At 43.0% G+C, this 13354-nt stretch overlaps 1 protein-coding gene across 3 annotated transcripts in view; it reads left to right on the forward strand.

Moving 5' to 3' along the window:
* The first annotated feature begins 128 nt into the window (after positions 1–128).
* Positions 129–13354, forward strand: part of WDR7 (WD repeat domain 7) — a 150853-nt gene continuing 137627 nt past the window's right edge. The window contains exon 1 of one of the 3 annotated variants that reach the window (XM_075138116.1): positions 129–757. The gene's annotated coding sequence lies outside the window, so the exon portion shown is untranslated. Of the gene's footprint in view, positions 758–2746; positions 2866–9664; positions 9769–13354 lie in introns of those variants that run through there. The other 2 variants (XM_075138115.1, XM_075138117.1) reach the window with 2 other exon arrangements.

Below are 13354 nucleotides of genomic sequence, written 5' to 3' on the forward strand. Positions count from 1 at the left end.
CTCTCGCGAGCGCGGCGCCAGGACACCGCCATTTTGGGAGAGGGCAGAGAGCGAAGGGGTGAAGCCGCCGCAAGCCGTCAGCCATTTTAGCTAGGGGCAGGCGCGGCGAAGTGCGGGAGGGGAAGTGCGCCATCTTGGTCTGGCGCAGACAGGGCAGAAGGCAGCTGAGGAGAAGGAGGAGGGCGGCTGCAGCCCAGCCACAGGCCCTGCCGGCGGGAGCAGGATTGAGCGCCGCGGCTGGGCGCAGCTACTGAGCCTGGCTGGGCTGTCAAGGGGCCAGATGCCATCCCCTCCTCAGGAACAGGGAGGAGAACCTGCGCATGGCCTTCCTGTTCCGGGGTCCACACCAATGCTTGGGCCAGAACTGGTTCTGGAAACATAGGAATTAAAAATATGCCGTATTTTAGTTTGAGATTCTTCTGTGAACAACAGTTGAAATAGAGGAAAGTAGATCTTACTGCTCCACTGTGATTTTTGAGGACGAGTGGAGCAGCACTCTGACCAACGCTAGCTGCTGACGCTGTCTCTGAGACTACTAGTACCTTACGTACAAAATCAGCAAAGAAACTCACTGGGTTGTTAGAATAACCCATCCCACCACCGTCTGCTGCTTTTGAAGCTCACTAATGTGTGTTGCTATAACAGCATAGAACCGAGGAACTGCTGCAGCTGGAAGGTTGGCTCGAGCCAGCATCTCCAAGATGGCGACTTGGAGACCTCTTTGGGAAACCTGTCCCAGTCTTTGACCACCCTCAAGGTAAAGAAGGTCCCCCCTGAGCCGCCTTGTTAATATGTACATTGGTGACACAGATAAAACAGTATAATTAATGTTTAAAGTAGCAAATGAAAATGTTTAACATTTTTATTAGCACCTAATTTTACGAAAACTTAATATTCTTTCCGTAACTCAAAAACCATCCTTGAGCCTTTTATAGCAGCTAGTTTAAAACAGTTTCTCTAAACATGAGAGGAAGAAAAAAATACCTAGTCCTGTTGTGATATAATGCTACATGACTTTGACCAACATTGGCTTCGGGAATTTATTATTATAGGACAACTGGAGAATCTCCATTCTCCCAGCTGAAAGTAATTCACATGCTAAATAGGCTGCTGTTACAGACAGGCATCTGTTCTTGGATGACAGGATATCCATACTCACTTGCCAGGAGTCATGTGGCTGTATGTAATTTGCATAGCTCTACATAGCTATATTGATACATCTCAGCATTACTTTTATCATCAAAAATATACCCACATAGTAACAGTGTTTATCCATACTTTTATATTCCACAGTTGAACTGAAATTGCTTACTAATTCAACAGCAATAAAAATTTGGAGTTGCCTTGTCTTTAGGGAACTGGTGGTATGGAACGTATCTGATACCAAGTCCCCATATAGGTAATGTGTTATGTGCCAACATATAGTAAAGCAAGTTGTGAACTATTTTCACTATTTTAATTACTTCTGGCCAAGAGAAAATATTCTCTCTAGCTTCAACTGCAGAAATAATTTTCCCTTTCTGTCCTAAACAGCTGTGATGTATTGATGTACACTGTTAAACAGCTGATGGGAAAAAAGGAAACCACCACTGAACTGCTGTTAGCATCAGCATCTTTGGTAACTGAAACCAATTATTCACACATACCAAAAGCTAACAGTAAAAATGTTGTTTTGGTTGCAAAGAAAATAAAGAAATAAAGTCAATCTACCACACCTTCTTAGCATGGTCTGTTGGCAAGGCTCAGAGAAGAAATCCAGCTTATGTAGGTTACTATCTCCAAGACTTCTGCTTTATTTCACCTAAAAGTTGGAAAACAGATAAGGTAGGAATTCCCTCAAAATGTGGTAATTTAAAAATTGTCCTAGTTTTACAATTGACTATTTTTTGTGATACTACGGGGATGACAGTTCTCTTTTGCAGACAGAAATTGGTTTTTTTTTCAGTTTCCTGATACTGTGTTTTTATAAAGCAAAGAGAGTGTGATAACTGAAAAAATTAGGAAGCATAAATGCTTAGAAGCAGTAAGGGGAAAAAAATAAAGAGGGATTAGTGAAACGTTTGTATTAACCATGTTCCAGGATAAACTAAGTAAAACCAGAAATTAAACCCAGAACCTTCTCTACCCCGTTTTGCAATGTCATTACTGACAGCTTACCAACACGCTTTATACACCCCGCACGTGCTTTTGCATAAATTTCACCTCGAGCGGGCGTCACAGAACAGCGTTTTTCACGCTCAAAACCAGAGGTATCTCCAAGATGCCGCCTTACAGCTTCTACCGTTCGTGCAGCCCTTCAGTGATGGCTAAACACAGGTTACTCCTCACAGCTCTCCCCTGCGGAGCCGCCCTGCGAGCCCTTCCCAGGGGGGCGGGGGACGCGGCGCGGCCGACCTTCCCCCAGCGGGCGTGAAGCGGGCCCCAACGGCCGCGGGCTGGGGCTCGCTCTGCCCGGAGCCGATCGGGCAGCTCCAGCTGACGCGCCCCGCCCGCTGCCCGCTCCGGCCGGTGGTACCCGGCCCTGACCGCGGCACCGCCACCCGGACGCCCCTCGGCTCGCCCCGGCCCCGCCGCCTCCCTCCTGGGAACCCGCGCACCGGTGCTCCCTCGCCCCGGCACTCCCCGCCGCCGCGCCCCCCTCACGCAGCCGCCGCGGCCGAATGGGGCCGCTCCACCGCCCGGTTTCCATGGCGACGCCGGCTGCCTCTGCCTGCCGTCAGTCACGACGGCCGGGGTCTTTGCGACAGTGGTGGTAGGAGTCACGGCAGCCGGCGGTGTCAGCTGGTCGGCGCACCGGGCGCGGGCGAGGGAGCGCGGCGGGGGCGCGGCGCCCGGGGACCCTCCCCACCGCCCCGGCGGGGACAGGTGAGTGCCCGCCGGCTGCCGGCAACCTTCGGGTAGAGGGTACCCTCCTCACCGGCGGGCGGGCGGTGGCGGTGTCCAGCGGGGCTCGCTGCCGGCCCCCGCACTGCCCCGGCCCCCGGCGGGCTGGCGGCGGCCCTCGGGCCCCCCCGTGCGGTGGGGCGGTGGCGCGGGCCGCCATGTTGTGCGGGACGGGGCGGCGGCACCTGCCTGGGGGCGATGGCAGCCTCCGCCCCCGGCGGGGGGGACCCGGGGGGCAGCCCCGCGGCGGCTTGCGGGCTCCCAGCCCCCGCCCGCTGAGGCGGTGGCGGCGCTGGGGGTGGTGCGGTGTGAGCGGGGTGGGGGTGGGCCTCGCCGCAGGGCTTCGCCTGGCGTGCCCTCGCCAGGGGCGGCGGATAAAAGGGGGTTTCGTGAGCTGGGAGAAGGGGGTCAGTCACGCCACGGAAGGGGCCGTGGCAGGACGCTCTTGTTTCGCGGGGAACGGCCGTGCGCGCCCGCGCTTGGCTCCGCGCAGCTGGGCGGCAGGACCAGCGCAGTGCGAGCCCCGCTCCCTGGCTGCGCGCCCTCCGCAGCCCCGGCCCTCCCCGCCGCATCCACACCGGCGCCCTCGGAGCCGCCGGCAGCCAGCGGCGGGAGGCTCGGGTGGCTTCATCTGCGCGGGCAATGCCAGGTACCGGCTCTCCACCCTAACGCTTGCAGGGCTTGTTCTTTCAACAAGTTTCAACCCAGAATGCACCACCCTCCTCTGCACACCGTGGGCTTGTGCTTTTTTGTAATGCCTTGGATGTGTCATGGGAGTCGGTGATAAGTGACCGATTATTAATGGGATGGAGAGCGCTCTCTCTGTTAGTGGAAAGTTATCTAAGGAGTGACTCTTCATACAGAAATATCTGAGAAATAACTCTTTATAGGAACTTGAATTTCTCTTAATGCCAAATTTTCGTTACATCGTGGCCTCTCTAATCTATTTCCTTTTTCCATGACAGCCGTGATATTATTGGCAACTGGGGATATGATTTAGAGTTTACTTTGCAGCTGCTTTGGATAACTGTCCTTCATGTGATCATGACAGTTTTAAACAGGAAAAATATATGCAGATTGAATGTGTCATCACATTAAGTGCCAGAAAAACCTGCAAACAGCTTTCAAAGGTATCTATTAACTATAATGAAGGATTTAGAGTCCCAAATTATTATTTCCTCTTCTTTCTTGTTTTATAACCTATGTATACAGGGAGTGGTGTTTTTTTTTGGGGGGGGATAACCAATCTTACCTTCATGTTGTTTAATACTTTTAAATCAGACTTTTGTAGTCATTTACTCAGCTGGGGCAACCAATAATCTTTCATTGGATTGTCGCTGTTGTTATTGCCATCTAAAGATTAAGGAAGAGCTTGTGTCTTAACTAGTTACTTTTCAATTTCTGTTTTGGAACACAAGTTTGTATTTGTTGCATTTATTTTTGATCTTGAGTGTGTTGCGAAGGCTTGATAGTAACACAATCTTTTTATTTAGATTACTGTAATACATAATGGCCAACTCAAGACATACAGCCCTGTAACAAGTATTTTCTCAGGGTGCTTGAAAAACAGGTATGTTATATGATGTAGTATTGCACTTTAGAGATAGCTGTTAGAGATAAATTGACTTAGGGGGATGCAGAGGTACTGGCTGCACAATGTTATGGAGAAGCTCCTGATTTAGGGAAAAAGCAAAGACGACTTGAGGTGATGAATTTTGCCAGGTGCCATTAATCTTTTAATCCTTGATCAGCATAATGAGAATGAGGTCTGGTTTGTTATTCATTATTACCTGGATTGAAGTCACCTTTTCACTTCACATGAACTTCAATGTAGCCTAACAGTTTTGACCAAGTTCAAAATAGTAGGTTAGTTCTCTCCTGCAGATATGCTTAGTTCTGTTTTAATGAGTAGGGTTAGTGACGTCAATGTGAATATTCGTAGTAGTAAAATTAAGTGTGCTGTGTTTACAAAATTGGGGCCTTTGAAAAGTCCTTGCACCTCTTGGTTATGTAGGGATACGTCAGTTCTCCTTCATAACTGTTGGGGCCTTTTTTGTGTGTATTGAAACAAGTGAAGTTGAGTATCAAAATGAATGTCGTTGCCAGTTTAACTCGCCAGCTGCTATCCCACTTTGTGTGTGGATTTGTGTGTGCATGCATGTCCATGTGCATGGGGGATGGCATTAAAAGTCCTGGTTTACCTATCTTTTTGCTAAGCCAGTTTCCTGACTTTGCTGTCAGCATGAACAAATTATTTCTTGATTGTACAGCTAACAAAATTGATTGCATTCTTCACCCGTTTACTCACAATACTCTCTTAGTGAAAAATTATATTTTTAAAATATTTCTTTTTATAAATAGTTTTTAGCATAGTGTTGCAATAATCTTTTTGTAGTTGCAAATCAGAAGGGTTGTTAATTGGATAAAGTATAAAGATACAGTTATTCTCTAAGTTTTGTATTCAGTGCTTATCAGATGCAAGCTGAAATGATAATGATTTGCTACATGTGTCAAAGTGTAAGACCTGACCTGATAGATTGTTTGATAGTATTTTGTATCCTGCAGATATGGACCAAAATTTCTTTTAGATAAAAAAAAATAAATAAAATCAGGGATTTATTTGCTGAGAAAGTTTTACTTTTTTAAAAGCTTTCTCAGACTTCTCGGTTGGCATGGATTTATAAAGAGCAGGTTGCGCGTAACCAACCTGATAGCCTCCTACAATGAGATGACTGGCTTGGCGGATGAGGGGGAGCCGTGAGTGTTGTTTACATCTTGGCTATTGTAAGGCTTCGATGCCATTTTCCCTAAGATCCTTACAGACAAGCTGATGATGTATGGGTCTGGATAAGCGGACAGTGAAGTGGATTGAAAACCCACAGAATGGTGAGGCTCAAAGGGTTGCCACTGGCAGCATGAAGTCCTGCTGGAGGGTAGTTGAGCACTGGAGCAGGTTGCACTGAGCAAGGTTATGGAGTCTCCGTCCTTGGAGATATCCAGAACTCGACTGGACACAGTGCAGGGCAACGTGCTGTAGCTGACGCGGCTTTTGCAGAGGGTTGGAGGGTATGATCTCCCGAGGTGCCTGCCAACCTCGTCTGTTCTGTGATTCAAACTCATTTTGTTAGATTAATGATAGCTTAAGAAAGCAAAAATATTTTGCATTTGATCCCTTTGTAGTGAGTCAAAACTAATTCCAAAAGACGCTGAAAATTACTGACAGACCTTCAGAAACAAGCGGAATTTAATTGACATGGCAAACTTTACCGACCATTCGTATTTAATAACAGAATTGTTTACTTATTCATCATCTATTTAAAGAAAATTCTGATTGTCTAAATATGTGGGTTCTGATAGCAAAAAATTTCTGCAGCTCTGGGTAAAGTACTTAATTTTCTTCTCCCTACCTCATTAATCCTTTTTCTCCATCCCCAAGTATTAAATGGAAGAGGTCATTTGTAATTAAATTTAAAATCATCAGATTTTTATAAAATGCATTGGATTATTCAAATGGAAGCCATGATGTAACAGAAATAAGCCTTTACCATAAATGTATGATTGTCTTTTTGTAAATGGTTTTAGGAGGGCTGTTGCAGTGCTTAACTAAGGTCTTTTTGAATGAGAGATTCTGTATACATGAAAAATATTAGGCATAAAAATTGCTGTTCATTTGAAAATATGCAATCCACTTAGAAGGTTTGTCCTGATGTCATGGATGGCAGCCATCTCTGTACTTATTGGTGGCAAATCTGAATAATAATGTAATTTAAATTCTGCTGGAAATACAGGAAAATGGCATTAGCATGTGGTAAACATTGATAGGGAAAGGAATGATTTATTCTTAACCTTTCTGAGTTACTTTGTTTTGAACATAAGCACAATTACATTTATTTAAAAGCAGATGTTCATTTGGCAGCTTTTAATGGTTCGTTTTGGAGCTGTTACATACTGAGAGCATATATGATAAAGAAACAGTCAATTCATAGATGTATTTTTTTGGCAGATTCTCTGAGTGTCCACACACATCCTAAGATTAATTCTTTATATGCATGTGCTTTAATTGAAATAAATGTGTTTGGAACGAGTTCTTCTTGGCTTTTGCTGTGCTTTGTTAAGACAAAGGTAAATTTATTTCTCTTTTTACTTCTTTCCCCAAAGAAGTGTTCCTTTCTCCTGGCCTGCCTTGTATCCTTCCCGTGTGCCTGGTGGACCTGGATCCGTCTCCCCAAGGAAAGAGGTTCGAGCGCAGCACAGGGCTCGCCTAGCTTAGTCAGGGCAGTGTCGTGCCACAGTGCTGTAATGGGACGTGAAAGTACTGAGGTGTTCCACAACTCTGACTGGATTTATGTAGGGCTGATACTCTCTGCCTCTGTTTGGGAGATATCACTTGATTTGCTCCAGGCCAGAGCAAAACATAGCGCTTAGGTGTGCAGTGCTTCCGAAAGCGCCCAGGTAACTGTGAATTCCAGTGGGGTTATATGTGGCAGATGAGCAATGCAATGGTTGCTTAGTGTTCGTGCACATAGACTAAACCTAAAACAGGTTTCTTTTTGGTGACAGTTACTCTCCTGGGTTTGTAGTTCTAGCAATAATACCAATGTTTTAAAGTTATGTGTGCAAGCTGTTAGGGCTAAGTGCTGTAAGAGGGTGAAGAATTTGTATGCTTCTGTCTGCCTCGTCTGTGCTTTGAAAGTCATCGGCAGATCAAATGAGTCGAGCAGTGTGTTTAGTTGTACTGAAGGACAGTGTTAATTGTACCTTCTGGTGATCTTGCCTGGAGACGTCTCCAATCCTGCGTTCTGTTCTTCCTTCCTTTCCTTTAGCTTTGTTTTCTACTTGTGCAGTCTGCAACATCATTATCCCTGCTTCTTCTTAAACCTTTCCTCATGTATCTACCCACTGGAATATATGAGGGCAAGGAAATCTACATACGCATCAGATGCTGTAGGGGCCACAACTGTTTCTCCGCACACACGGCATGGAAATACTACCAGCTAGAGAATTATATCCACTTGCTAGTGACAGACATGAAAGGAAACTGGTTCTATTGCCCCAAGGCAATGCAGAGGGGAAAAGTCACTCTCACTAGCTGCTGGGCTAAATTAATTTTGTTTGGGTGCTTTTTCTATCTGTAAAAATCCTTATTATGGATGCTGTTTCAGGATAAATAACTTGAGGCTTACAAGGTTTAATGAGGTCTCGACGCTTCCCATCAAGACAGAAAGTTGTGGGAAAATATGAGGAAATTGCAAATAAAATGTTCCTGTTTCAGGAACAGTTTGTATATGGGTGGAGGAAGGCTTGTGGATTTTTTTTTTGCCTGTCTGTTGCTGTCACTTGGCAAGATAAAAGTATATGCAAAAACCGGATGGACAGGAATGCTAATCATTTTTTAAAATACTGAAACTAGTTTCCAAGTGTGACTTGTGGCAGAAGGTGATAACCCATATGATAAAGGCTTTCAGTCCTGCTGTGGTTTGTATGCAGAATGTTTTTGTTTAGGTGTTATTCTGATTTGCTGCATATTGGCTTTATTTTATAGGACAGATGAGGCAGAGGACCCGAAAAATTACATGACTCTACCTTTAATCTGTTATAGAAACAATTGTTATAAAGCTCTCTGACCGTGCATCTGACCTTTGTCCTTATACCCATGGCTATCCTACCTGGTTATTCCCCTGATTATATTGAACAATAAGCTCCTGTTAACTTTAACATTTTCTATGCATCTGCCTTGTACCTTCATCATGGGACTTTGATTTGAAATTACTGTTATGTTTTCTGATTGTAATTTGGTTCAATGAGTTAGCTGTGAATAGTTTACCATAGCTTACTAGTCCTGAAAGTGCTAGTTAGTGTTTAGAGGACTATGGCTTGATGAAGATGTTTATGTGAGTCTCTGATTCAGTATTTAATACATTGTACTTAAGAAATCAGTTTAATAGCTTTACTCACATAGGAATTTATCCCAGATTATGAAATTTGCCTAAATACCAGCCTCTAAGCAGTGCAGTTGAAACAGTCACTTGACTATTCTACCAGATTAGCATATTATTTTTAATTTTTTTGGATCATCTACTAATCTAAAGAATCACTCTCTGTTTAAATGCAAAGAATGTAACTGAGATGTACGTGTATATAACTCTAGCTGGATTATATTTTGGTGCTATAGTGGACCTGATAACAAAAGCATGAAAAAGGCTGAGCTACTCAGTGCCATTTTTGCCTTGTTTTTTATGGGGAAAGTAAAAATCCATAGGACCAGACAGTGGCTGATGTGGTTGGGAGACTGCTCTCTATTGTTGGAAGGTCATGGTGATGGGGGGAAGTTCCTGACGACTGTGGGAAGTCTGAAATGGCATCTGAAATGGCACATAGGCTGGGGGACAACTGGCTGGACAGCAGCTTTGTAGCAAAGGAGCCGGGCATCCTGGTAGATAAGAAGCTGTGTCTCTGTGCCCAAGAGTTGTGTGCTGGACTGTATTAGCAAGGCTGTAGCCAGCAGGTCAAGAAAAGGAAGCGCCAAATAGAGAGGAAGGATTACGAGGCTGCACTGCAGTACTGTGTGCGGCCTGGGGCTTCCCAGTACAAGGAAGGCATTGATGTGTTGGAGTGATCCCATGGAGGGCTGTCGGGGTGGTTCAGCCTTGGTGCCTGCGGTTAGGTAAAGATACAGCAGCAGAAAAATGGAGATCTAAGGTACTTTAGTTTGAATGAAAAAAGGAAACACATCTTTGTTTTATATTTTTCTAGTCGTCGTGTCTGGCAAAACATGCCCCGCTACTCTGGACTATTCTGGTACATCCTCAAAGAGACGGCAACTTACAGGTATAAGTAGCAGTTATCTGCTGTAGGCGATGATCGGAAGAGCCAGCGTTATTTAGAGTGAGTATGAGAGACTGTATGGGCTTAGGATACCAAGTGGCACCTATCAGGGTTGTGGGAAGGGACTGAAGAAGAGGGGCTTTGTGACTCCAAAAAACTGAGTGGAAATAACTTCTCAAGGCACTGCAAAAGATGCTATGATTTACATTGCAACTCTCACCTTATGAAAAAGCAAATATGAGGGAGAGAAGAGATCCTTTGTTGTGGGGCAGAGAATGAAAAAAAGAGCCTCCGCTTTTGTCAAGTCTTTTCAGGAGGGTCTTTTCCCACAGTCCTGCATCTGTGTATTTATTCTCTTTGGGAGAGGTAATTTAAAAGTGAAGCAAAATAAATACAAGTATGTTTTTACACATATATATATATATATACACACACACACACACGCCCTACATACGTGCAATAATACAAACTCATTCTTTTGTTGGGTGTTTGGAGGAGGAACACTGGGATTCCGGCACTTGTGGAAGTGATAGAGAAAAACTTACCAATCCCTATGAAGACAGAGGGGTATTAAGCAGGAAGAACTCTGCTCAGTTTGACGTCTCCGTTTTCCAGTTCAAAGTTCCAGTTCCCTTTTCTGCAAAAATAGTTTATTCTGGAGAGGTATAAATAACTAAAATGTGGGATTTCATTTGTAATGATTCATTGCATGCTTTTTGACCATTTGTCAATGGTACAGTGTTTATTTGCTGCTGTAGTTTGCCATCATTGATGTAAAAAAGTTATTGATCGTTTACAGACAATAAGTGAGTTTTGGTTTTTGCAGGGGATGTATTCAGTGTTTGCCAGTGATAGAGAAGCGTTGTTCTTTGTAGACTGAATTCTTCAACTGTTACAATGAGCTTGTGGTATTTTCTGAAAATGAAGTTTTTAATGAAGGCATTGCGGTACCATAATAAAAAACTAGAAGGAAAGAGGTAGTTCTTCTTTTTGCTCTCTCTCCTAACGGTTGATATGAAATAGTTTAAGAATTCTGTTTCTCTTGGATAAAAGTTTTGAAATGTGAATATCTGTAGGCCTTTAGAAAGTATTTTGCTGTTAATGTTTTCAGTGCTTTCTCTCACGTTTTTCTGCATGGAAATATAAAATACATGTATGTGCTAGTATTTTTGTATGTTGTAGTATACTTTGTATTAATTTTGAAAACTCAGTTTGTTAAGTATATGTTTATAGTGCTGTCGGTTTTAAAGTATTTATGAGTAGTCTGGAAAAGCATTAAGCTGACTGCAAAACTTCAAGGAACAATTTTGTGCCCTGGTAGGGGAGCTTCTATATTTGTTCAAAAGTGCAGCCGTTTGCATCACCAAAACAATCAGGTAACATGTAAAATACTGTGACTTGGTCCCTGAACTGTAAGCAATAGGAAATGAAAGGAATGAGAAGAGATTTTTATGTTACTTATCGGCGGTTTTACTCCTAGATTTTTTTGGCTCTGAAATTATTGATGGATTGCTTTATTAATGATTAAAATTCACTTAATTGATATTTTATCATCAGTGTAATCTTTTACTGTCATGAAAAAAAAACTTGGAGGAAGTGTGGTCAAACAAGTACCTTTGAGATCTCTGCTAAACCAATGTGTCTTTTAGTCAGGGGGTGAGAGGAATGCTGTGTGTGTGTTACCTGTGGGGGCTGCAGCTGGGGCATCTGTCAGGATTTTGGCACAGGTTTGCATTTCTAGTCCACAGTGGTGGAACTGCTGAAGGGAGCTTTCTGCAGGTAGCAAGGGAAGAATGCTTTGTAAAGAATGTTGTACCTTGGTTGGTATTCAAGTGCTTTAATATATATATAAAGCAAAGAAATTTCCATCTCTCCCCACCTTTCCCAGTGTGTCCTTTATTTTATTTCATTACAAGAATTCGGTGGTAAAAGAGTTAAATGGGTATTTTTGTTTGTCTTTGATTTTGTTGTTGTGTATGATTGCATTTTTTTTATTGCATCTGGACACTTTATTTCTGTTTTTCACTATATTTTTATGATTATTTCACATCAAGTGTTTTTAGAATCATAGCTCTTTAGTACGGTCACCGTATTCTTTAAAATTTTCTAATTATTTTAATGGCTCTGTATTGTGATCGTCCAGACAGAACAATTGATCCAGCATTGCATAACAATTAACACTACATTTACAGGCATGTTTTACAACTACTAGTTTTAGTGTAGCTTGTAATATGTTGCAATAGATTAAATGCTTGATTGTTGGTCTTTATTTATACTTGTTCATTAAGTAATAGCTCTCAATAAAATAAATCGTTCTTAATAAAGATAGTCCAATGGGGTGCAAGAAATGAGTTGGCATAAAATGGCACTTCATAGTAGGTGATACTACTGTTTTTATGACATGGATTTCGTGAAAAACCATAATGCATCTCTCACTCTTAAGAAGTTTGAGGCTTGGTATGTCCAGCTGGCCCTGTAAGCTGTTTGTAATCCTTAGCTATTCATTATTCTGCTCGTGCTGTCTTCCCTTCCCCCATTTTTCCATGTACATTATCGTGTTCGATTTCTCTAGCTACAGAGGTTGTTTGCACTAGGAGTATAGGCAGCATTTGTCAAAATGAATAAAAAACTACTTTCCTGTAGAAATTGCGCTGTAATTTTTATATGGATGAGAGATGGCATTAATTTATGTCGAACTCCATGTAGTATAGTAAAAACCAATGTTTTGAAATAGAAGATATTTTTTATGTAGAAAGCACTTGTTTAAGTGTAGGAGTCACCACTGGGAATGGCCAGGGTAATGTAAGATCAAAAGGTCAAGTTCGTGGTTGGTGCAACCAAGATCTCTGTAGTTGCCTCTGTTTATATCAACTCTGCATTTGTCTCAGAGGGGAGACACTAAACCTTGCATGATAGTTTTCAGTGGAACTGAAGATTATTGAATTAAATTCCCACAACTTCCATGGAAATCTGAAGCTCGTGCATGTGCTTCCTTTGAAAAAACGGGCAGGCGGGATTGTTTTGCGGTGTGATGTTTGGCAATAGCGGGGCAGTGGGTCAGCATGGCTCTACTTGTTTGCTAGTTAGTTCCTTCTAACCATCACTGCTGTCTGATCCGAGTATCACGGGGACACAGAGGGGAACTGTGGTTATCGCAGTGGGGAAGTGGAGTTGCAGTGAACCTGACTTAGATTCAGGATGACCTTTATTTTTCCTTTGTCATAATTCAGAATTTTTTTCCCTCTTCTGAAGTGCTGTAAAACAGGTTTACGTACCTGTGAACAAATGCAAATATTGCTGGATTGGTCAAGCAAGAAGAATATGTATGTATCTATAAAAAGACAGGAAAATATGCTTTTTAACGTATTTCTTCAGTGAATTCTGCCTGTGTTTGTGTTTATACTCCTTCTCTAAATCAGAAATTCTGCTCTGGTTTCAGCTGTAGTAATGTCAGAACATAACCTCCACAACATACTACCTGAGGAAGATTTGTTTATTTATTTAACACAACCGTTTCACCCATTCATTTATCACAAAATGCTCCAAGCCATAACTTTCCATAACTCAAACTTTTACCGCAGTGGCGTAGAGTAACTCCTACAACTCTGTTTGAATCCAGAATAAGAGATCAATAAGAAAATGTCAG

The sequence above is a fragment of the Calonectris borealis genome, chromosome Z (assembly GCF_964195595.1).
Source record: "Calonectris borealis chromosome Z, bCalBor7.hap1.2, whole genome shotgun sequence".
In the NCBI taxonomy this organism is placed as follows: Eukaryota; Metazoa; Chordata; class Aves; order Procellariiformes; family Procellariidae; genus Calonectris; species Calonectris borealis.